This window comes from Poecilia reticulata, linkage group LG22, assembly GCF_000633615.1.
Source record: "Poecilia reticulata strain Guanapo linkage group LG22, Guppy_female_1.0+MT, whole genome shotgun sequence".
Lineage (NCBI taxonomy): Eukaryota > Metazoa > Chordata > Actinopteri > Cyprinodontiformes > Poeciliidae > Poecilia > Poecilia reticulata.
The window spans coordinates 6,977,404-7,001,238 of NC_024352.1; the positions used below are offsets into that span (position 1 = coordinate 6,977,404).

Genomic DNA, 23,835 nt, shown 5'->3' on the forward strand with positions numbered 1-23,835 from the left:
ATAATAAAATATAAATAAAATAACTATAGCACAAAACAAGAAGTGATAATAAAAGACTACAAAGAAGTGAGATGCATTAGAATGAAACGGAGGATTAGTAGGTACAAGTAAATCCCTAAAAATAAAATAAAAGTTGCCAATGGAGGGCAGAAGGAGATAAATTATTTTAAAAAAGATGAAAGAGACAATAAAACAAAGGAGGTAAAATGAGAAACTGCATTGTGAACAAAAGAAGGACATGAAAAATTAATAGAGTGGTTCAAGATAGATTGCAAAATTTTGCTGTATATTTATTTTAGCCAAGGTGTCTTGGTTTGCGGCTGCGTTATCATATACACATTAAAATCGAATACGAAATCGTAATACAGTATGCATTGTATTTGAGGAGTAAATATTGCTTTCATATAATCTTAATTAGCCTAGTATATACTCTTTTAACTTGACAGCTGCTTGAAATAGCTTAATAGTATGAGAGAAGGGGGAGTCTCTGCTCCTGTGCGCGTCCACGTCACTGTTTTGCTGGCGGTCCCTGTTCCCCACCCTCCTTTCCCTTCCCAGGCTCGCCCCCCGGAGGCGCGTGTCCGCCGCGGCACGGTGTGTCCGCCAGGGGGCAGCTGTGTCTCGGTCTGAGCCTGCGCCGCTCCCGCTGCATCACAGAGAGGAAAATACCACCAGATGGCGGTTTAGGATTGCTGCTCTTATCTCAAGGCGCGGTTCCGCTCGCACGGCCAATTTTCAATATAAATATACCAACTATATTCAAACTAAAATCGTTTGCACGTTTCGGAAGGCGATAACCAATCCGGCGATGGTCGTTAAAGGTGAGTGTCTTGTGTTTTTGTCGTGTTTTGTGCGGTGGTAACGGAGACGGGGCACGGAATAAAGATGGTGGACACAGACAGGGAAGGCTGGGCGGTTGGGGGATGGGCGCTAGTGGCTAACGGAGGTGAATGTGCTTTCTCTCCCCTCAGTTACATTATATAGCCTAGCGCGGCTATTAGCCTGCGAGCTAGCCGCATTTTTTTTTCTTTTTTTTTTCTGGCGAGACAACTTGTTAGAAGAGCGAGTGTTTGCAGCAGCGCTGCTGTGATTGCCACCAATTGTCACTTGGCGTTATGAGTTTGTCTTGTCAACAAATAAAGAGCTGGGCAGTGTGACGTGTTTTTTAGCTGCTTGCAGGCAGGATTCAGAGCATCACCTTCTCTCGTTTACACAGCGTTGTATGAATGTACAGTACTGGCTTCCTCCTTGTTGTGATTAGCTTTATTGTCAGCTTCCACGCTGTTGTGGGCACTGTTGTCATCATACTACAGGCAGGTTGTTTTTGCAAACACAGAAATGCACACACGCACATATAGTTAGTACTTTTTCGTGCACCTTCTTGCCTTCAAGTTGGGTTACTTTTCATACAACATAATAAAACACGTTGCTGTTTGTACATCAGTAAAAAGCACGTGGGTGTTTCCAGATAAAAACTACAGATTGGAGTCCTGCATGTTTTGCAGGATTATTATGGCGCTCTTTCCTCTTCCCGCCCCCTAACGTGCGGGAAACAGGCAAACATTGAGCGGGGAAACATGAGTCACATTAGTGGGGGGATGGGCTCCACCAGCCAGCCCCCCTAATGGGGCTTTGGTCCTGACCCCTGCTCAGCTCAGCCTTTGCAGTGTTGATAGCAGAGTACCTACTGGCAGCTTCATGAATCTGAGATTGTTGCATAACTGCTTTGTTTACAGTCAGCCATGTGATTTCTCATGCAGGCTTTCCTGGTCTACTGTTTGCAACCATGTATGCTTGCCAACTGGTCTTTCATTCCTCCTTCAGTTTGCACACAACACGCTTAATTTAGACTGTGGAACAAGTTGCACATATTGTTTTTGTTGTTTGTTTTTTTCCCTGATTTTTATCAGCTTTTTCTATGCTAACTGTCTGGTTACTAGTTGTATAAAGTTTTGATTGGGTAATATGGTTACTGGCTGATTCAGATACTAGTAATTTTTTCTGCTTTCTGAACATTTTCTGAATTTTTTTTTTACATTGTGACTCGCTAAACACTAGAGTTACAGTACTGTCTATTTGCATCGCTTGCAATCATCTAATTCCTGCAACCTGCGGACATCTCACTACATCTTTTACATTTGTCCTTTAGAGAGATTTCTGTTTTACGTTTGCTGTGTGATGTATACATTTAAATCATAATGAATTTCTGTGCCAAAACCTGCGGACATTGACCTGACTTTGTTGTCAAACTTTGAGGCTGAATGCGACACATGTGCTGTGTCCTCAACTTGTACGTTTGGCGATCTTACCAAACCTAAAAAGAAGCAAAAAACAAAAGTATAAAAATTGTTTTATGGACCGTTTTTCTTTTGAATTCTTATTTATGAAATTCAAGTTGATTTGCATGCAGTCCTATGTAAACCTTTTTTTTTTTTTTTACACTAGAACATCGTCCTCATGTCATGATTGGTTTTTGATGGCTAATAGCATTTTTGTGTCTGTTAATTGTAATATTTTCTATTATGACAAATTTGCTTGGTTGCCTCTGTTGGGATAGTGCATTAATTTACATCTGTGTATAATAGAGAACCTCAGGTAGGAACAACAGGCAGCATACAAACAATTTCACCAGAAAATTCTAGTTTCAGAAAATCATTTGTTGTGGAAACTCCAGAATTAAGCCTGTCAATGCTTTAGATGTTTTTGTATAGACTTTATAAATCTAGATGTCCCATTTCTGGCATTCATATAATGACATGATCTGTCCACTTTCTGCTTCCATTTTTTATTTTTATTTTTCAGTAAACAAACACTTGCATTTTTTTTATGAATGTTTTTTCCCCTAATCATTCAATACTTTGGAAAAATTATGATGCCAAATAATAGCAAAATACAAAAATGTTCCAATACATTCAATTTAAATGTATGTGGTTTTCTGGTTATTTCACAATAATTTGATAGAAAACATATTACTGGAGAAGAACTGATGTGAAAATATCAGTGCTTCCCAATGTTAATATTGCTGACATGGCTGAAAATAGATATTTACAGATATTGTAAAAAAAAACAAAAAAAAAACTGTTCTGACACTGTCACATGACCAAACAAATACCACATGACCAACCACCTCCACTCCACCTCCAGAAGCAAATGGCAACAAGATGGAAATAAATATCAGTTGTTAATATCAGCCCAGTTTTATTTATCAAACCGATATGTTAAAAAATTGTCTACCATTGCAAGGGCTGAAACGATTCCTCGAGTGATTCGAGTACCTCGATTATTAAAATTCCTCGAGGAAAATTGACCTGCCTCGAAGCTTCGTTAATTTATGTTTTATCATTTAGCGCACCGTGTTTCAGCCGGAACATTATTTGCGTTGAGCGGAGCTCTGACTTCCGCCTCTGAGTTGTTGACGGAAGCTACGTGTTAGCGGCATAACGTCCAATCTTCAAATTCGGCCCGCAGGGATTTTACTGATTGGTGATAATTCCGGGTTTTCATCGTTTTTGTGGGACCAATAAACATCCTTAAAATGACCGGCGCGATGCCGGGAGTTCGGCAGCCTTTCTGCTCTGGAGCTGCTGGTTGAACGGCGGGAAGAAGCTGAGGAGGATTTATACAGGTGAGCGGAGAGACTGAACACGGCGGGCGGCTGAGGGTTGATGCTTACAGGGTAAGAGCAGCTTTACGGACCGAACCGCACAATAAACTTATATCATCCCTGTCTGAACAAACGGGAGGCGGAACATGGCTGGTAGATGAGGAGGAGCCGTAAATATCCCGTATTGCTCCCCCGGTCTACAAAAAAGTAACTGGTAGGGAAGCTCAAATGTGGAAAAAATAGACTGATGTTGATATCCGATAGTAATACTGGTGTTATGGAAGATTTACCAATATTTTATTTCATAATTGTTTTTATCCGATTACTCGATTAATCGTAAGAAAAATCTATAGATTACTCGATTACTAAAATAATCGTTTACAACAGCCCTAACCATTGCCCAATACCGATGTCATTGCCAATAAGCCGTGTACCCTAAGTTCTAACTTTTGGCGATTATATAAATAAACTGGATTGGATTGGTCCCTGGCTGGTACAAAAACGACCAAAACATTACGTGCATGAAACGATGAAGGGGAGAAATGAGCTGTTTTCACTCCGTAATAGTCAAAGTAGCACAGCAAAAAAGCCTTAAAGGCTGACCTGACTTTCACGTTGCGATCCGGTCCCTGGATCTCAGTTGGATGTGTCACCGAAGAGCTTGGCAGTGGATCAGTGGGGGGGGGGAGGAAAATTATGCTGATGTCATGATGCAAAGTTTACATGTTCTTCTAGCTGATGGGGGTTAGCTTTGTTGTGCCAGAAAGTGTGTTTTTCTTTCTTCTACAGGTTTTTTTTTTTTTTTTCAGGCTTGTAATGACACAGCTTACAAAACGCATCTAGTTTGGGTTTCGGCACCATTCCTGTTGTACCCACAAAGTGGTTGACTCTGTTTTATGGCACGTAGTGAAGAATGTTTAGTTATGCACCACTGTGTCTCTGCCTCAGGCTGTTAAACAGAAAAGTTTGAAGCAGATGTTTATTGCATAACGTATGAAATGTAGGTGTGAAGAGCGTCTTTGTGTTTTGGACAGTGCGCAGGTAACAGAAATAGTGAATGTTTCCCAAGTCGCTTGGCTCCGCGCCCGCATGATTTCCACAGAGAGCTGATAAACAACCGCGAATCCCACGGCAAGACTCATTAGAATAGACACATCAGGAAGTGGGTAATGTTAAATAATAGCATGCATTGAATATATAAGATCTGTTTTTAAAGGGAATGTACTGAAGCAGTTTCCCTTTAGGAACTCGCAAAGATAATCTGCTTAATGAACAGTACTTAACTGTAACAAGATGCAATGTTGTTTGTAGTACATTATCTGCTTTACAGAGGCCGACTTTTGATGGTAGCTGAGGGTTTCATGTCCAATTTTTAAATATTTTATTTTTTTTATGTTGGAGCCTATATATGACTGAGTAATGATTTAGCCCAGGGTTTTTTTTGTAATGGGGTTGACATTTGTCAGAACGTATCAAATGGTGACCTTGATTCAACATGTTGGCTAAAAGAAGAAGTCGTCTTTCCTGCTCGTTCCTTTGGCCAGCCTGAGTTGACTGTGAACACAGTCACAGAACTGTTGGTTTGTGACATGCATGTCAAACCAACATTTGACATGCATGAGTCAAATGTTGGTTCAAGAAATAACAAAAGCGGTTTATAATGGATTTTCTTTCAGTTGTGCTTCATTTAGACATAAGGATAAGGAATTGGCTTAATGTTCAATATAGTTTTATGAAACTAATTCAAGAAGTTTTCCAATATTTTATTTTATTTTATTTTTTGCAAAATTTTGCAAACAGTAGGTTGGATTTATTTGATAATATAAAAAAAAAAAAATTGCATCAAAATTGACACTCCACAACATAAGGAAAACATGTAATTGTGATGGCTTTGCAAAATCCAGTGACATTGATTACAATTAACCTAACTTTTCCACACTTTACTCTTCATTGCAGTTTGTTTTGGCCATTTTCATCTTCCCAAACTGGAATGATTATAAACAAACATCCAGGTCTTTCCCTTCCTTACAGCAATCCAAATCATAAATAGTGATAGTTTAAAATTCAAGCAACATGGCAAGAATGGCAGGAACAAAACCCTCTCTGACTCACTTCATTTGAAAAGGCAGAAGTGCTGTTTGGAAGTATTTGCTCATAAGTCACAGGAAATGCCTGATGATGTCGATAAGGCCTTTCGCCTCTGTTCTACGGCGAGGTGACCACAAGCTCACACACAGACGCTCTGATTTTTATGAGGTATTCAGAAATGATAATAAACGTACCAAGCATTAAACTCGCTGAACAGCACAAATTCACTTTATTTGTTTCATTATTAGCAAGTTGTGGAAAGCCTCGTTTCAACAACTTGCTCCTCTGGTGGGTAAATGACTCGTGGTCGGTACGAAACGTCCTGTTGCTCAGGCAATCTGAAGCACAAGAGTAGAAAGAGATGACGAGGCGAAATGACCGGCGCTGCCCAGTACGCCTCTGTTGAGTCATAAAGGAATTGAGTTGAGCAAATCATTGTTTAGTCTGTTAAGAAACTTTCCAGTTACGGTTGTGAGCTGGATCATTCAAAAGATATTAAATTTAAAGCAAGTGACAGCTTGTTTGCTCTTCTGCATCACAAAAGAAACATTTTTATTTAAATTGTTGCTGACTTCTTAAAGTCAGCAACAATTTTCACTAATTGTCTTAATTAGTGAAATTTTCACTTATTGTCTTAATTTTCACTAATTAAGTAATTAAGACAATAAACTAGATATACCATTATTGATTGGAAAGAACCTGGGCTGCATAATATTTGGGAAGCATAAAGTGTTATTCTTTAAAATACTTTTTGATGACTACACAATGGACTCTGCCTATTCAGTTTTGTTTTTGTGGATTTTTCCAACATTTTCCTCATCAGTGGATATATATAATTACTTTTTTGCAAAATATTTAACAGAAAATCCTGTTTGGAAAGCTGAAATACTTAAGTGTGGTTGCTATTAGCATTTGCAAATGCTAATAGTATTTGCAAATGCTATTAGCTTACATTTGCAAAGCATCCAATCCAGTAGCGGCATTCATTTTTCCTCGTGTCACTGACTGGCTGTAACCAGATAAGGAAGACGTTGGATGTTAGCGCTGGTTTTAATGATGAGACTGTTTCCACTGTGCATCTTAATGCATATTAAGATATAGTTGGTGTTTAAACTATTAAAAAAGGAAATTATAATCATTTTAGCTATTCACTTCCAGCTCTGCTACCTACCTCCAATGAATACTAAGGGTCTACTGCATCGATTAGTTAATCTAGATCTTACGTCCTTCTTTTCCATCATCATCATATCCTAAGCCTTTCACAGGTGCAGTACATATGTATTCTTTTTATAAACTTGGTTTTGGAGAACGCTGCTGCCTCTTTTGTACCAATATGCAGTCACTTTATGCTTACTAAAATAATTCTTTAATTTCCAGGCTTTCCCTGCTCTGTGGTTTCCTGTACCGTAATCAGCTGTTGACTAGAAATGAGCAATATTGCTGCAGAGCCACCTCATTACAGAATTCTGCATAAAGAGTCAGGCTAAAAGACTCCAGGGGATTGAATTGTATTAGAGTTTTGATGAATGTGTCCACTTGCTTAGTTTCTTTTGCACCCCGAAAGGCGTACACTTTGGATTTGAACAAACTAACGGTGTGTGTTTCAGGGTTATCTGATGCTTCAGTTGTATATCAGGTGGTTGCAACCTTGTCAGGTTGTCATAGATTCTGAAACCTAAAGATTAATTAGCCTTGGATTAGAGCTGTTGCAGCATCGTGAGGTCGTCTCGAACGGCAACAGAGCCTGATTACTTCTTTCAGTTTTAAACTTTTATTCTCTGAGCTGAAGAGAGATGGAACATCACACTGAGCAAGATAAAGTACAGGGTGATGGTTCATAAAGAAAACCAAAGAAATACTGCTGAATAGATAACATGCAAAACTGAAAAGAAAAGAAAAACTGATGACACCATGCTTGTGCTAGCTTCTCTTCACAAAGCATTTGTTTCTTATTTCCACAGGACTATTTGCATGTCAGACAGCGCTGTGTGGTTTTGGTGAACTAAGCCCTGTGATTGCTTTTGTCAAACAGCCAGTGATGTAAGAGATTACTTCGATTAGTCTGTTAGAAATTGGCAGCCCCACATTGAAAAGGAAAATTGCCTGTTGTCAAGTAACACCAGTTATGTTGACATAATGATGGGTCAGATTACACGATTGCACCAGATAACACGGTTATTACCATTATTCAAGCAAAATGTGCGATCAGAGTGCTTGCTAAAGGAGTTCTCCTCAGCTGCCGAGTGGAGCACTAATGATTTAAGGTGTTGCTTCTCTTTGTGAGTTTTGCAGATGTGTGATCTCTTGCCGGTGTCGCTGTGAGGTTCTGTGGTTGCTAAGTTAAGCAAGGTGCTTTCACCTGTTTGCTTGTAAAAAAAACCAAGCCGATTCTAATTTGAAATGTAAAACTATTCATTTCATTATCCAAAGAGATTTTTTTTAAAGCATAATTACCATAGATGTAAAGAGATTTCCCTGTGTTGTTTTTGTGTTGATCAAAAATGTAACAATATTGGCAGACGGAAGCATAATTCAGATCAACATCGGTATCTGCCGATATTAACGTGACATTCATTTTTTAACGTCTCAATATTAGCCCTATTGGTAAAACTGGGACAGTATCAACAACTGATGTTTATGTGCAGTGGAGCAATTTCAGATAATAACATCTCAAATTTTCATCTTGATAAAAAGCTCAGTGCCCTTTTTGCCTGCAGTGAGGATCCTGTTTTATAAGTTTCTGAGTAAGTAGACACGCAAGTATTTATAGGTTCATATACATTTCCAAAGTTTTGGTTTTGCAGGTCGCCATAATCTTATCACTGTACTTTTCTTGTTCAAGATCCCATGAAATAAAAATTTATAAAGCACATCAACATTAGTTGGAAGTGGTTTGTAATTTACGTTTTGAAATACGTGGTCGAGTCAACACGAATATGTTTTAGGTTGATTATAAAGAAAAATGGTGGCGTGTTTGGTCTAATTCTTTGCAGATTCTATCGCCACTGTCTGATGTCTAATTAGGCTGCAAGCACATGGTGGAGAACAGCAGTATATTGCTGTAGTAAAGATTTTCTGTCTGTGGACATTTCACAGCGGGATGACGGGAAGCAACTGAAGGATTCCCCTTTTTCTACGGCTGCCTTACTGCATTATGTTGCAAGACTTCCAGGCTAAATAAGCTATTCAGTTTTGACCACCGACAGATGGGCATAAAAACATTATTGTCTTGTTACAATATGGGAAGTGACAGTGGGTGACTTATATTGCACAGAATTTTTTTTTTTTTTTTTTTTGGAAGCTTTTAAAGCTCAAAACAAAACAAAAAAAGGCAAAATTGCAACGAAACAACGTTGATGTTTCAACTCTTAAATGTCCGTTTATGTGGGATGTTTTTGTTCTGCAGTGGTCAGCGGCAACCGACATGGCTTAGTAAGGAAAATCCTTCAGCTGTGGAAATGTACCCACAGTGGGCATGAGAGCATAAGATCTGGACCACAGAGTAGGGGGAAAAAAGAGCTCCTGGTGGCTGGAATTGGACAGTTTTCAGCTCAAAACTGGCCTCAAAAACACAATCTAGTCACAGATCAGCGAACACACCATACATAAAGTCTAGCAGGTCGCAGAAACAGCAGCGCTTTTTTGTTGTAAAAGTTGTTACTGCAGGGATAACACTCCCTCCCCAGTTATCTGTTTTCATTGTCAGTGAGGTGTTTTCAGATGAAGCACAAAAGCTGTAGGAACCTATTTTAAAGCAAACTGTGTTTTCTATTCGGTCATATCGCCTTTTGATTCTACCTGCTGCAGCAGGGAGCTATTCTTCATTCCCTTACCATTTCCTATTTTTCCAGTTCAGGTCTCTCTTTTTTTTTTTTACCTGGAAAAGTAGATAAAGAAGTATTTGTTTTTTTTGCTTTCATCCTCACTGTTATGGAACGTGTTACACTTCTCAAAACCACTTTGGTAGAAATAAATATTTTGAATACTGTTAAGATGTTTAAGAGAAATCAGAATTTACTAAATCACTATTTAGAGGTCATTAATTCATAAAAAGTGGAGAGCAAATACTTGGAAAAAATCTCCAATTGGTTTATCTACAAGCATAATTAACTTCATATGTCATATTTTACATAATTGTCAACATGAAAGGGATAACTAACATGTGCTACAGATGACTGACCAATGATTGTAAGTCAGTAAGACATATGGAGTCCATAACGGTTTGAAATAGTTGCACATGAAACCAAAAATATCAGTTTAAAAATCGTACAAAAAAGACCAGCATCTGTTCTGTATTGGTAATATTCCTAATCTCTTGATGAAAAATGTTTTCCTTTTTGCTTGTGAGAAAGAGGTTTGCTTTAACATTGATTGCAAAGTTTCAATTTCTACCTAAAGCACTGCCCAGTGTTAAACTGATAAAAGGAAGGGCTATGATGATGCATTTTTAATCTCTTTTTGATGTGTTAAAGTTTAAAGGCAGAGATTTATATTCTGCTTGTAGAGAAATCACGGGTTTCACATCTGAGAGATGAATAGATCCATTTGTTGGCTTGGTAGGAATTTAATTAAATTTTTATATATATTTTTTCATCTTTATGCCATCCAGGTCTAAACTTGGTGCCTAACCAGATCTTTAAATCCAGAAAATGTCATTTACACAGTCAAGGTTAACAACCAGTGTCAAGCAACGGCCTACAATGTGGCACTGTTTGTCTTGCCAGTCAGTATTATTTGTGAACAGTCTTACTAAGTATTGATTCACTTGCTTGTGCCAAGTCAATTCTCAGGCTATTGGAGAGAAAATACAGTGGGTACAAAAGGACAAGTTTTGAGTGTTGATGTAGATGAAACTCTCACAGATCTACATGATTTCTTTAGCAGTGCTACAGTTATTAAAAAGAAAAAAATATATACATTTGAAAAAAAAAAAAAACTTTAGGGAAATTAAAGATTTCAAGTTCCTGGACAGGGTAAATGTTTCAACAGTGCATAAATACCATTAAGGTTTTGTAAAGGTGGAGAAGAGACGGTTTGAATTTGTTGACTAAAGTGTTTTTTTCTACCTCCAATGACTTAACCACTTGTAAGGATGTTTTTTGACACTTCATGTAATTATATGATACATAGTAGTTAGTGAGAGCACTGTTGTGGTTCAGTATGAATCCAGTAAATGAATGTTAAATGCATTTATGTTGGACATTTGCACACCTTTGCTTGTAATAATCCAAATGCAAATGTATGATGATGAGCATATTGAAAGACTGCTTAATTGCGCAACACAAGTTGAGGAGTTGACTCTTGGAGGTCTTGTTCTTCAGGCTTTTAGAGAAAAATTAATATTGTGTTTTTAAAAAAAACAACTTTCCATCTCTGAAAATGTAATTTACAGAAATCTCACTTCTGTATTTCTACTGAAAGAAGAAATGGGATCAAATCAGCACTGAGCACCAAGACTGCAACAATCAAGCATGTTAGTAATGAAGTATTATGTTTATTAATTAGGTATTCATATGTTATAGTTGTTAGTAAAACGGACATTTGTGTTTGTTTTATTATTCCTTTTAACTCCGCTTCTTGGCAATGGATCTTATACGGTGTTTATTAATGCTTGCCACATGTAAAGAAAATGCATTCGTTCATCAAGTATGTGGGTTGCACCCTCCATAACTTGCAAAGTCCTCCAGTGCCAAACAGCTTTCGGTGTCACGGTGTGATGGTGTTGGGTGGCATCTCCCTAAGTGGAAAAAACGAGGCTTGCCATTGTTGGAGGCAATCTCAGAGACATATTAATAAGTTTCCTCAGGTATTGGTAATCCTGTTCCTCCACATTCTGGTAGTGAACTCTATCCTTAGAGATGTCAACACTCAGACACTTAGAGCACGGTTCATCAGAGGCTACCCCAGATTTGGCAAATTGAGAGGAGGAAATGTGACCTCAGTCCCATCGATCAGATAGATTATGCCGTTTGTGTCAGAGTGACCAACACAACCACATTGCAGCAACTTTCAACAGATGCTCATTGGAAAACAACTCCAATCAAGAGTCAATAGCAGAATAAACTGTTTGGCATTGGCAAATAAATAAATTTTGACAAGTTTTTCATGACTACAGCCCACAAAACTCAAATCTCCTGCTTAACTTGCAAATACTTTTTCCTCATGAATGCAGTGCCATTTGACAGCATTAATACAGATTTCACCACAATATAAGATTTACTACATGGAACCACTGTATAGTAGTCAGGAAAACCCACATAGGAAACTATACATTTGGTCAAAAGCCATGTCTAAACACAGTTATTTGAGTCGCTCAGATTATTCAACCTTAATCTAAAACTTTGACTTTTCAATAGCAGATTTAGCCAATTTCATTTACTCCATAATGCTTGTAGATGACAATTTTAGGTGTGGTAGAGAGAGAACAGGCTCAGTAAAACAAGGTTTTATTTCTTTTAGACAAGACCCAATCACAAGTTTGAGTTGGGACTTTTTTATTAGCATCTAATTTTGCCACTTTAATCATTACTCTGTGTGTGTTCCTTCCTTCAAGCATCTAAACTCCCTACCACAACTGTGTAATTTGGAAAAACCCATTTGGTCTCGCAGCAGCGCGTGTTGATCGTCATTTCTGTGAAGTGTCAAGGTGGGATGTTGCGTTAAAAGGCTGCGAAACGGTTCAAAACGCGATTCCCTGCGACTCTCGACGGCAGCAGACCCTTCGTGGTAATGGTCAGAATGAACTTTGTCATTATCAACCCATTCTCTGAGTTGGAGGGGAATCTTTAGATTCGCCAGCTTGATGAGAGTAGATAACACGGTGGCAGGAAAGATCGGCCGTTTCACTTCCACCTGTGGGTCAAAACATGTTGTATAGTAATTCTTGTTTTCTTGACTGGGCAGTCACAACCTGATTTCTTGTTCCACCACTAATGAAAATAATACAGATCATGGGAATCTGTTCTAAGATCTTTAAATGTATCTCGTCAGCACATTTTCTCATTTTCTTTTTACTTCAAATGGTCCTCAGGTTGAGATGCTTTTTACTTCTTAAACCTTGATTTTTAATCAGCAGTCCTTTAACTTCATCTTGTAATTTTTATAACTGCACTCTGTAACAGAGCAGTCATCCCCCCACCACCTTTTCGCTCCCAGAACATTATTGCCAGTCTATGGTATTTTTCTTCCCCCTCTTGCCTTGACATCTGCCTGCGCACATTAGCAGGCTTGTCCCGCTCCGGTGAAATAGTCCACATTCCATCAGATGATTGGAAAGTAATAAGGGGTGTGAGGGTTTTAATGGCCTTGGCAGCAAACATGTGTCAGTCTGTGTGTTTGTGTTTGTGCTCCCATCCTGCTTGTTTCTCACATTCGGTTAGAAGTTGCCATGAAGAAGATTGAAAATTGGGCCAAGGTGACAGGAAGGGAGAGAGAGACAGAAAACCGATGAAGAGGGAATTATTGTCTTTCTGCTCCATTGGCTCTCTGGCTGCTTCTTCCTCATTTGCCTTACTGTTAGACTTTTTATGAGTTAACCCCTGGATCCGTTTGCATCCCTCTGCATCCCATCTTCTTCTCCCATCATTTTGATTCATTGTCCTTCCCTCGCCTACTTTCTTTTAATTTGTTTTGTAAGAGTTTTGTGATCCGTGTTTTATTCTGAGGTGGCTCTTAAAATTGCTTCTTTTTTCTTCCTAGCAGATTTTCATCAGCCTTCATCCACCTCCCCTCTGCTCTGCTAACATTGTGTGCTGCCGAAAATGAGTAGACAGTAGTTTGTGGCTGTAGCAGATGGATGTGTGTGTTTTGTGTGAGCACACAGCAACGCGGCTGTGTGTCTGACAGCCTTTCCGTGTCAAACGGGTAATCTCCCGTGTGACATAATCATAATCTGGTTAAACCAGGCATCTACAGTTGGGACCCCTAGGCTGTTCGGTCTCCGTGTGTAAAGAGGTTGCAGATGCGATAAAGTTCACCCATTTGTCTCGATGGTTCAGCTCATAACTGGGCCGCAGTGGGACCCAGTTACTGCAAGTCGCTGTGGTCAACTTTAATTGTGGGGGGCTTTTTAAAGGTCTAAAAGATTGTTGATGTTTTATTTTTTTTAGTATTGTGGTTGAATTGTGTGAAATTCCTTCCTCTTGGATGGGAGTACTTATACACTAATAATTAATAGTATAAACCAGCTTCACTTGAGTCTCGGTCAGTTCTCCATTGTGTATCCTCATTTTATTTCCGTTTAATTTACCAACACCTTATGTGGTCACATTTTTTCATTAATAATCAAGAAATCTGTAGTGGAGCCACTTTTGGTTTCAGATGCAATTAAAATAGTCTTGAGTGTCTCCATCTTTTACTCTTGGTTGCATGTGTGCAGCTAAAATTTAGTTTAATTTATACCAATCATTGTCTCGGTTGGGTTACATAACAGTGCTGACCAGTGTATAATTTTATATATACTATTCTGCTTTTATCATAAAAACTCTACGTTTTTGCTTGCATGCGGTAAAAGCCTGGACCTTATAATTAGGACCTATAGTCCTAATTATATAAGAATAATAATAAAACTGGAAAAACTTGGGGCAACTAAAATTTTATGAAGATGCAAGCAGTGCAAAAAGTTATCCATTATCCGTGATTACTGAAATCTTAACAAGGATTGATTTAAATGTTCTAGTTTCCAGAAAACTTTGTATCACACTCTCAAGGTTTGCCCAGAAAACTTGCTAAGCCCAGTGGTTGGCTGCTGGGCAGTCATTCATCCAGTTGTGTTTTTAGTAAAAAAATGTTTAAAGTTGACGGAAAATTTAAAATATCACTTGATAATTATGTGCTGTTGAAAGATTGGAAGGTTAATACCTGAACAGCAACAATTAAGTCTTTAAAAAAAAATGCAAACATTTTAAAATGCTTAATAAGCAAAGCTTAGCCTGGTGTGGGCACAAGTAAAGCCTGGTGGCCTGCCAGGCTTATAAAACACTCAGGGGAAACCAGACACTCGTATTAGGGGTGGTCATTTTTTGTATCACTTATTATTTATAGTGAAAAATTTCTTGTAAGAGCTTGAATTGACATGACGCCGGCCCTTTCCCTTTGCCGAAGTAGAACTGTCCTCCGACAACCCAACTGTTATGACAGACGTAACGGACCTCAATGAGTTACCCGAGACATTTTTTGAGTCATTTTTGCCTTATAAACCAAGACTGAGGCAAAGACGGCGGGCAAGAAAATTCTCTAACTAGTCCTACGTCAGGTCTATAAGGTTATTAGCGGGAAATAACTGAGAAATCAACAATAAAGCCCAAGAGGGGGAAAAAAAAGGTCTGATTGAATGCGAGTGTGAACGCTGTGGGACGCACTTTGCGCGTACCAAATGGGTGGGTAATTATTTAAATAATACCGGTTTGTGAAAATCTGCCTTCAGGAAGATGTTTAGAAATAAACGGTAGCATGAAACGATGTTTAAATGCCAATATAGCAGTAAGCGCAGTCTGTTTTCATGCTGCCAGAGCTAATGTTGGAATCTACACGCATAAAATCCAGCATAACTACCTTCACTTATTGATCTGGAAAAGATTAGATGTTTAGCATTGTTTTGCTTTAACTGAGTTGTGTTTATTTGACGTTTAGCCGTGAGTTGTTAGCACTGAGCCGTGAGTCGTTAGCAGGGAGCCGCCAGCCGTGAGTCGTTAGCACCGGTCAGCCGTGAGTCGTTAGCAGGGAGCCGCCAGCCGTGAGTCGTTAGCACCGGTCAGCCGTGAGTCGTTAGCATGGAGCTATCAGTAAGTGTCGTTATGTCAAAAAATGGCATGTTTATTGCCGGTTACCTTCACGGTGCTTACTAACGTGGTAGTTCCCCTCCATCAGTTTCATTCAACTGGTCATGAGGTGGGCTGCAATCCACAATCTATTTCTTGCGTTATTCCAGACTCCTTTTTGATTTTGGATATGTAATAAATTGTATTCCGTCCTCTACACGTTCTGGGTAACAGCTGTCGGGATTGCATATTCCCCACTGACAACTTAAACCATGATTATCTATTATTTTCCTCAAAATCTCTCTGGCTGCAGTGTGTTTTCTATGACTGATACTGTCAATATTGTCGGAGTACTGTACTTTGAACCCTGATTGGTCAGTTGCTGACAAGGGCCCTGGAATGATTGGGGGGAGGATTGCTCTACATCAGCATGGGGACGGAGCCTATAAATGTCAGTAAATTCTAAAATATGGTTAAATACATTTACTATGTGCAGTTAAACAAAATTTGTTTGTGGCGCTATGAATGTCTGTGCCACAAAGAAGTAATAAATGGTTTTTCATTGCTATTTTTATCTTTATAACAGCACCACAAAATACAAGTCCATAACTCACCCCTTCTCTCTGTTTCCATTTCTATTGGTATGAATATTTGTTTGGGTCAGTTCAGTCTCCTGAAATATGAGATCAAAACCCCTGATCAAAAACCAGAGTACCTCGTCCTACCAAACTGTCCCAATGGGAGCTAAATGCGGATTTTCCAAAAGTGACGTATTATGAAGTATGTCTCTTCCTGGATCGTCAGGCAATTCTTTCCGACTCTGGGAGAGCTGGCAGATATTGTTTTAATCCATCATTTGAGTTAACACAGCTGTGTTTCCACACATTGTTATTTTTTGCCAGTAGGTCTGAAAGCATAAAATGAGAGTGTTTGAGTTTGGAAGCAGCTAAGTTTGTTGTTTTTTTTGCCACATAATAGTATTAAAAGTTATTGCTTGCTTTATGATTTGTACTTTCATCATCAGAAACTTCACTTTTTTCATAGCGGGGTTGTTTGAACCGTGTGTACTCATTGCTAAGCTTGCTGCCTGCTCTTGTGCTCTCTTTCTGTTCCCCCTTTTTCCACAAAAAAACATCACTGATAGTGTATTTCTCATGCAGTATTCCTCACAGCTGTAGAGTATCTGGCTTAGATCTCTATTCTCTATTCTGTTGACTTATTTCCTCTGACTAAAATGTTGCACCTTGTCCAACTGGCTGGCAGGAATATGAACTAAAGTCGATGCGTTGCACATAAGAGGAAGTAAATGTTTACTTTGTGGAATGACATTAGCCAGGTTCATATTGCTTGCTACAGTTTTTGTGATGCACACAGAGAAATTGGTGGACAAAATTGTTGAACTCAGGACTCAGTGGTCAGTAAATTAAGAATCAAAGGCCATTACGGTGAAAAGAATTTAGAATAGAAGCAGACTCTGACACTATGGCTGCTCAGTTATGCAAAAAGTCACAATTTAACAAGATTTCCTTCAGAAAACATGCTAAGTCTAGTGGTTGAACGCTAGGGCAGTCATTCATCCAATGGCCAGTTGTGTTTTTGAGTTAAAAAATGCTTAAAGTTCACAGGAAATTTGAAAATATCACTTATGTGTTATCAGAAGATTGGAAGATTAATACCTGAACACCAACTATAAAGTCTTATAGTTATAAAGTCTTATAAATGCAAACATTAAACAGAAGAAGAAAAAAAAGAAGCAACGCTTAGCCTGGTGGGGGCAGAAGTAAAGCCTGGAGGCCCACCAGGCTTATAATACACTGGGGGAAACCCTGATTTCAAGTATTTTGATTAATACTGAAACTTATTCAACTCAACTTCCTATTGAGTTTCAGAGCATGTTGCAGTTTGTTTTAGCACTCAGCAAAAATAAGATGAATATATTTGACAGGCACAACTAGAACAGATTCACAGATTATTATTTCTTTAGTTAGGAAGATGTGAAGTTCTGGTCAAAGGCCAGTGTTCAGCATGTCATTGATGGTCCCATTCTTGAGTTCACACAACTGAAATGAATTGGTAGCAATTCATCAATCAACTGGCATGTTGGATTGGCAAATATTATATTGGTTTATCAACACTTCTGAAAAAAATATATTGGGAGAAAAATAATTAAGTAAAATTGTAATTTATAATAACTTTAAACCTAAATCATTGATGTTGGTACCCCTCCCCAGGTTTTTTAGGTAGATAAACTAACTGGCTTTTATTATGAATAGCAAAAAAATATATACAAATATATTCTGTTATGCACAAGATTTATAGGGCTCTCTTTTGTTCAAATAATATAGTTTTGAACCTGGATAGTTACATTTAGCGTATCACCTTTTAGTTTTTTCATCTGCATCATATTTCAGTCATACGAGCAATGATGTCTAACAGAAAGATCGAACTGTTCTAGTTTTATTATATTCAGAACTGCATGTACTGTGCAGTTAAGCCGAGTTATTAAAGTACAGAGTGTCAAGCAGAACTACTGATTTGCTTTCAGGTTTAAGTCTTTCCTGCAGCGCTTGTCAGTGAGAGATTTTTGTTTATACTGTGGCTCTCAGCTCTTCTGTTGCAACCTTGATGCGTTTTGTTCACAGTTTAAGTACGCTGGGTAATACATTTGCTTTAAAACAAATTCTAAATCGCTATCTGATTTTGTTCATTTTCTACCGAGGCACACATGGACGTGTTCCTGCTGCTGCCTGTCAGTGAAATCCTCCTTAAATCCCAAGACTCGTCTCGTATAGAGCTTGGCAAAGTGACACGATCACATTAAACTGCATACAACAAGGTGGTGGATGGGTGTGAGATGACAAACAGTGTTGGTTGCAGTATCTGCTAATACATATGTGGTAGTGAAAAATCACTACCACATTCAATCAGAACATTTGCTTTATTTTGTTTATTTGCAGCACTACTCAAATTGTTATTGATGTTTTGGACTGAAGGTTTTTCTTTTTTTTTCTTTTTTTCCCCGTTCAGCTTTGAGGAAGTTAAACTGTATTACAGTGCTAGAAATGTTTTTAGACTGTCTGGATTCTGGTTGAGTGTGTGACGGATGTAATGAGAAACAGGACAACTGTGACTAGCTGTAAGTGGTACAGACGTTAAGTTTTCTACCCACGCGTCGTCATTCCATTTTGTACTAATCCTCAGACGTTGTGTCAAAGCACGATGTTGTTACAAATTGTCGTTTAATCAAGTATCTGCACTTCTGATTCTGAAATAAAGAAGCTGCTTCAGAGTCCTTTGAAATTGGTTTTTATCTGCAATTTATTTTTAATTGTGTTTTTAAGCTACACTGTTGAAAAGCAAAATATCTCAAATTGAATAAATACTACATTTGATTCAATGTATCATAATGTTCAGCGTGAGTCGTTTTTATCCCCAAAATATCGGGACTCGTTTTTGCACCTTTCATCCAATCTAGAGTTAACTTGAGTTTTTGTAAAAGTAGCAGTAATTTACTGACTATTCTTCTTTTAAAAACTTATCCTTAGCTTTATCATTTATTTGCAGAAATATTTGAAAAGGACCCCCCCTCACATCTTCTGAGGATTTTCTCATGTAGAGGAATTGCTGAAGTGGTTTGCCAACAGAGCATCTGCTTTGATAGGACTCTTTGATAATGCAAGTCATAGCATGTTTCGTTGTGGTTCCAGTAAATTGTGAGCTGAAAATATTTCTCCTGCTTGTTTTAGAAATCCTATGTCCATTTAAAAACTTTAAAACCATCTTATCCAAACAATATTGATTATTTTAAATGTATCTATTTTGATATCTGGACTAATCAAGGACTGAACTGGATTTACTCAGTTTTAGCTAGGGAAGGGTGTTTACCATGACATCTTTTAGTGTTTATTGAGACAACAATGAAAGGATTTAAAAATCCCTGCAGTCCCATAAACACAAATCCTACTTTTCCAAAGAAAACAAACCAAAAAGGAACAATTTAAGGATTATTAAATATGCTACTTCGGGACTCCAGTGTTATTAGGTACTGCATAGGTGTTGCTAAACAGCATTTAATCTTATTTTTTAAAACATATTTGTATATGGGTGCTATTGTGCCACTGAGATTGGAACAATTGGTAAAAGTCATACTTTGCAAAATATTCTATGATTTGCAAACATCATCCAGCAGTGTTTATCACTGTTATAATAGAGCAGAATCATCATGCATTTCACGGTAACAAAAAACTACACTGGAGATGTTACATATACCGTTAATGAGCAATCTGAGCGTGAACGCTCTCGCTCTCCACTAATGGGATGATTCCTCAGTCCAAACGCTCCACAAAGATTCAACTTAACTAAATCCTTTTAAATCCACCCAGGCTAAAGTATGTCTTGAGCTTCCTGAGTTTACCTTTGACACGACAGCATTAATCTTTAGAAGTAAATCTCTTGCTTGCCGATGCACTTGATCCTGACACTTTCTCTCTCTCTCTCTCTCTCTCTCTCTCTCTCTCTCTCTCTCTCTCTCTCTCTCTCTCTCTCTCTCTCTCTCTCTCACTCTTGCTGCATCTTCACGCTGCCTTGTGTGTTGTTAACAGTGCATTGCAGACAGTTCACAGTCTGGTAGGTGAGAGCAGATGCAGAGCGAGGTTTACAGTTACAGATAACAGCTGAGGCTGATGTGGGTCAGATTCTCCCAAAAGCTTGAACTGTCTGGATAAATGTCGGGGGTTTTTTTTAGAGGGGGGAGAATGATTTATAAGTGTTCAATTCCTGGCGAGCTGAAAATTACTGTTTGAGAAATGTAGTGAGTTTGTTGCTGTGGAAACCGACGTCTAAGGTGATAGGTGTCTATGTGTGCAGACAGGTTTTCATGCCTCATATCTCAAATCACACAAAAGTATCAAGGTAATGCCTCTTAGGTTGAGATTGATTTGGCATCTGCTTAGCAAGCCTCGTCTCTGCTAGCATCGAGTAGAAACGAGACTGCGAAGGAAACTTAAGCTGTTTTGTCATGTGGCCAGTCACATCCCTCACATCCCTGCTTAGTTCATATCTACAGTGTAAACACCCTGCTTCTGTTTTTACATTTTTAAAATAACTTAAAATGTTTCAGCTCTCCAAACAAGTTCTAATTTGAAAGATAATCTGAGTACACACAAAATGTAACTTTGAAATGATTATTTCATTTCTTAAAGAGAGCAACAACTACCTTAAAACATTTGCAATAAGTGGTAATGAGTCTTGTGCACCGCTGGGTAGAGATTTTGGCCCAATTTTCTTCGCAGCATTGTTTTTAGGAACATTGGAAGATTTCCAGTGTGAACAGGATGTCTCGGGTCCTCCACTGCATCTCTATTGAATTAAATATCTAGCTTAGACTTGGACACTCCAAAGCCTTCATGTAGTTTACATTGAGCCATCCAGAGGTGGGCTTGCTGGTGTCTTTCCCAATAACATAACTCTGCTTAGGAAGACGAAACAAACTGAACTCTCTCCTTAAGGGTTTCATGGTTGAGAGAAGTTTCCATCAATTACAGCAAGTCATCCAGGTTCTGAGGCAGCAATGCAGCCACCACCATGTTTGACTCTAGACATAATATTCTTTCTGTAACAGGACTCCAAAAATGTTTTGCCTTTGCCTCATCAGCATACACACTATTTTACCAAAAGTCCTCTGTTTATTTACAATTGCCTAATAAATTTCCTTGTTAGAAATAAAAATTTTCCATGATGTTCACATCCATTTTTGGCTAGTCTTGGTGTCTCTTTAGGAATTATAACACAAGAACATGCAAAAGTATCATTCATAAAATTCATTTATTATTTATATCAGGAGCAGAGGCAATGTCCCACCGCTATGTATGACAGAGCAGTTGCCGTGTAAGCGGGTATCCAATTTTAAAAGACAAAATATGACAGAGTTCACCTTTTTAGATGCCTTTAGCATCTTAAATAAGTGATTAAATGTGGCTTGCATTACAAAAACAGCTCTGTTTGAATTCCTTACAGAGCAATGATTCCTAACCTGAGGGTCTCTGAAAGTCATATTAAAAATAACACGCAAAGACAGAATTAAAGGGGCGCATAAAACAACAACAATGAAACTTAATTGCATAATGTACTTTCTGCATAATCTGCCTGTGTTTAAAAATAATACTGTATTGGACTTGTTTAATATATTAAAATGAGGAATTACCTGCACACGTTCACTCTTCACTGCAAGATTAATGGATAGATCTGATAGTGTGACTCAAACACAATGGATGAAGTGGAGTAAAAGGTTCTAAAAGTATGTAATGTGTGTGTTTTAGCACATATTTGCAACCTGAGGTGTGAGGAAATTTAATCTCGTTTTACTGAGCTTACACAATTCACCTTCCTCAAAGGAAGTGTGCTAACGAAGACGCTGTTAAGGGGTTTTCAAGTTTATTCAGAGAGAAAAGTATCTGAACCATAAATTACAGATTTTGTCACAATAAAAGCCATGTCTGCAAAATACTACACAAAAGAATGTGGTAGTTTTTTATTTTCAAAATCAGCTAACAGCCCTAAGTTATGTGTGTCTGCATGCATGTTTGTCCTATTGCACTGCAGTTTCCCTGAGCAATTGAAAACTCAGATAACAAAGTACTGTTCTTGTGCTATTCTTCTTGCTGTTATCTACAGAAAGTCTTGTTCTCACTCTTGCAGCCTGAAGGAACCACATCTTTCAAGTTAAGGACTTAACATTATAACTTAATATTTTGCACTTCTATTGTTATAACTATTACTTTAATTTTAAGGACAGTACTACTTCTGTCCAATCTGTTTGGGCAACTGAACAACTTCGATTGCGTGTCACAGCAATCATAACACAACAAGCAGTGCATGGAAAAACATACCGATATGAAGTAAGGGTCGTCTTTTTACATAAAGAAGTGTGATTCTCATCATTAAGCTGCATACCGTAATTAAATTTTAATCATGTTTGAATATTTGTCGACAATTCAATGGAACCAAAAGTGGAGAAAATATTAAAAATAGTTTTCAAAAATAATCAGTTGAAACTAATCATTCTGATAAGCCAAAATTATTATGATACATTTTTCATGATGGGTATAAAGTATTGAACACCTCGACCAAGCGGCTGTTTATCAGTGACAGTCAGGCTGAATATCGTCCGATTGCAGTCATCACCAACCATCTTTTCTGTGCCATCTCCATTCTCTACTTTGCTTTTATGGCATCACCCCCTCAGTTCCCGTAATGTTGACCTTATTTAGTCACTTCCTCATGTACTTATTCTTCATTCAGAGTTATTGAAGCAGGCATCTGCATCCTCAAGGACTTAAAACTACTGTTCTGTTCTCGTAATTATGCTGCTCTGTTGACTCTGAAGATAGAAATAGCAAAATAGCGACTCTGTATGGTAGGCATTAGTGGCAATACATAAGACATACACAGAATGTGAGAACCACTTCTTGACTCTTTTTCCCTGATATTGTTAGTTAAAGAATCCACTCTTGTTCTTTTTTTCCCTCTGCACTCCCACAAAATACAGTAATAGCCCTCAGCGCACATCACACCATGTCTCAAGAGATAACAGCCAATTATAGCTGATGCAGTATAGGTTAAGGCTGTAAGAAGAAGAGGCCGACTGGCTGCAGCAGAAAGTCATGTGATGCTAGCTGATTTTTAACAAAATCACTCAGCACAAATTGTAAGTAAATAATAGGATCATAGAAAGTATAGTCAGTTGTGTTGATGTCACATATCAGTATGTCCACACTTACATTAGCAATGCACTGATACTGATATGTTAAAAAAAAAGACAAATATTGGCCGATACCGATGTCAGTGCCGATATATTGTGCATCCCTACTTAAAATCATAGGAAAAAAAAATCACCCAAACATTTCGTAAACCTTTTGTTTGTCACCTGTCTTGATGATAGGATTATTGGATTTTACTAAAGAAAAGTTTGGCTTTCTTTAGGGTTTCCTTAGCTCTGCTCCAGTTTGGAAGTGTGGGCGGTATCAGCGTGTCAGGTATGAGTAACCTGCTGTCACACTAGCCATGTTTCACTTTCTCAAGTGATGCTGAGTTATTGCCAGCTGGAGGGACACCGAGTTGTGTTTGTGCTCTGATTTGCTGCAGACATGAAAGGCTAAAATTAAAGACCTGCCTTTTGCCAGATAGTTAAATCATTCGAGCCCATCCACACATTTTTATTTGGAGTCAAAATCTTTTGGTTTTTCAAATTTGTCAAAGTCTCTGATGTCTTAGTTTATAAGTTTTATTTTTTGGGACCAGGGGGGAACCAGCGTTTTTTTTCCCAGACGGAAATTATTCAAAATCATCTTTAACATAAATTATAATTTTTCGACATTACTTTTTGAA

General features: G+C 38.2%; 1 protein-coding gene across 1 annotated transcript in view; it reads left to right on the forward strand.

Annotated features, from left to right (window-relative positions):
- The first annotated feature begins 647 nt into the window (after positions 1-647).
- Positions 648-23,835, forward strand: part of stag1a (STAG1 cohesin complex component a) — a 41,500-nt gene continuing 18,312 nt past the window's right edge. The window contains exon 1 of the mRNA XM_008399227.2: positions 648-821. The gene's annotated coding sequence lies outside the window, so the exon portion shown is untranslated. The remainder of the gene's footprint in view (positions 822-23,835) is intronic.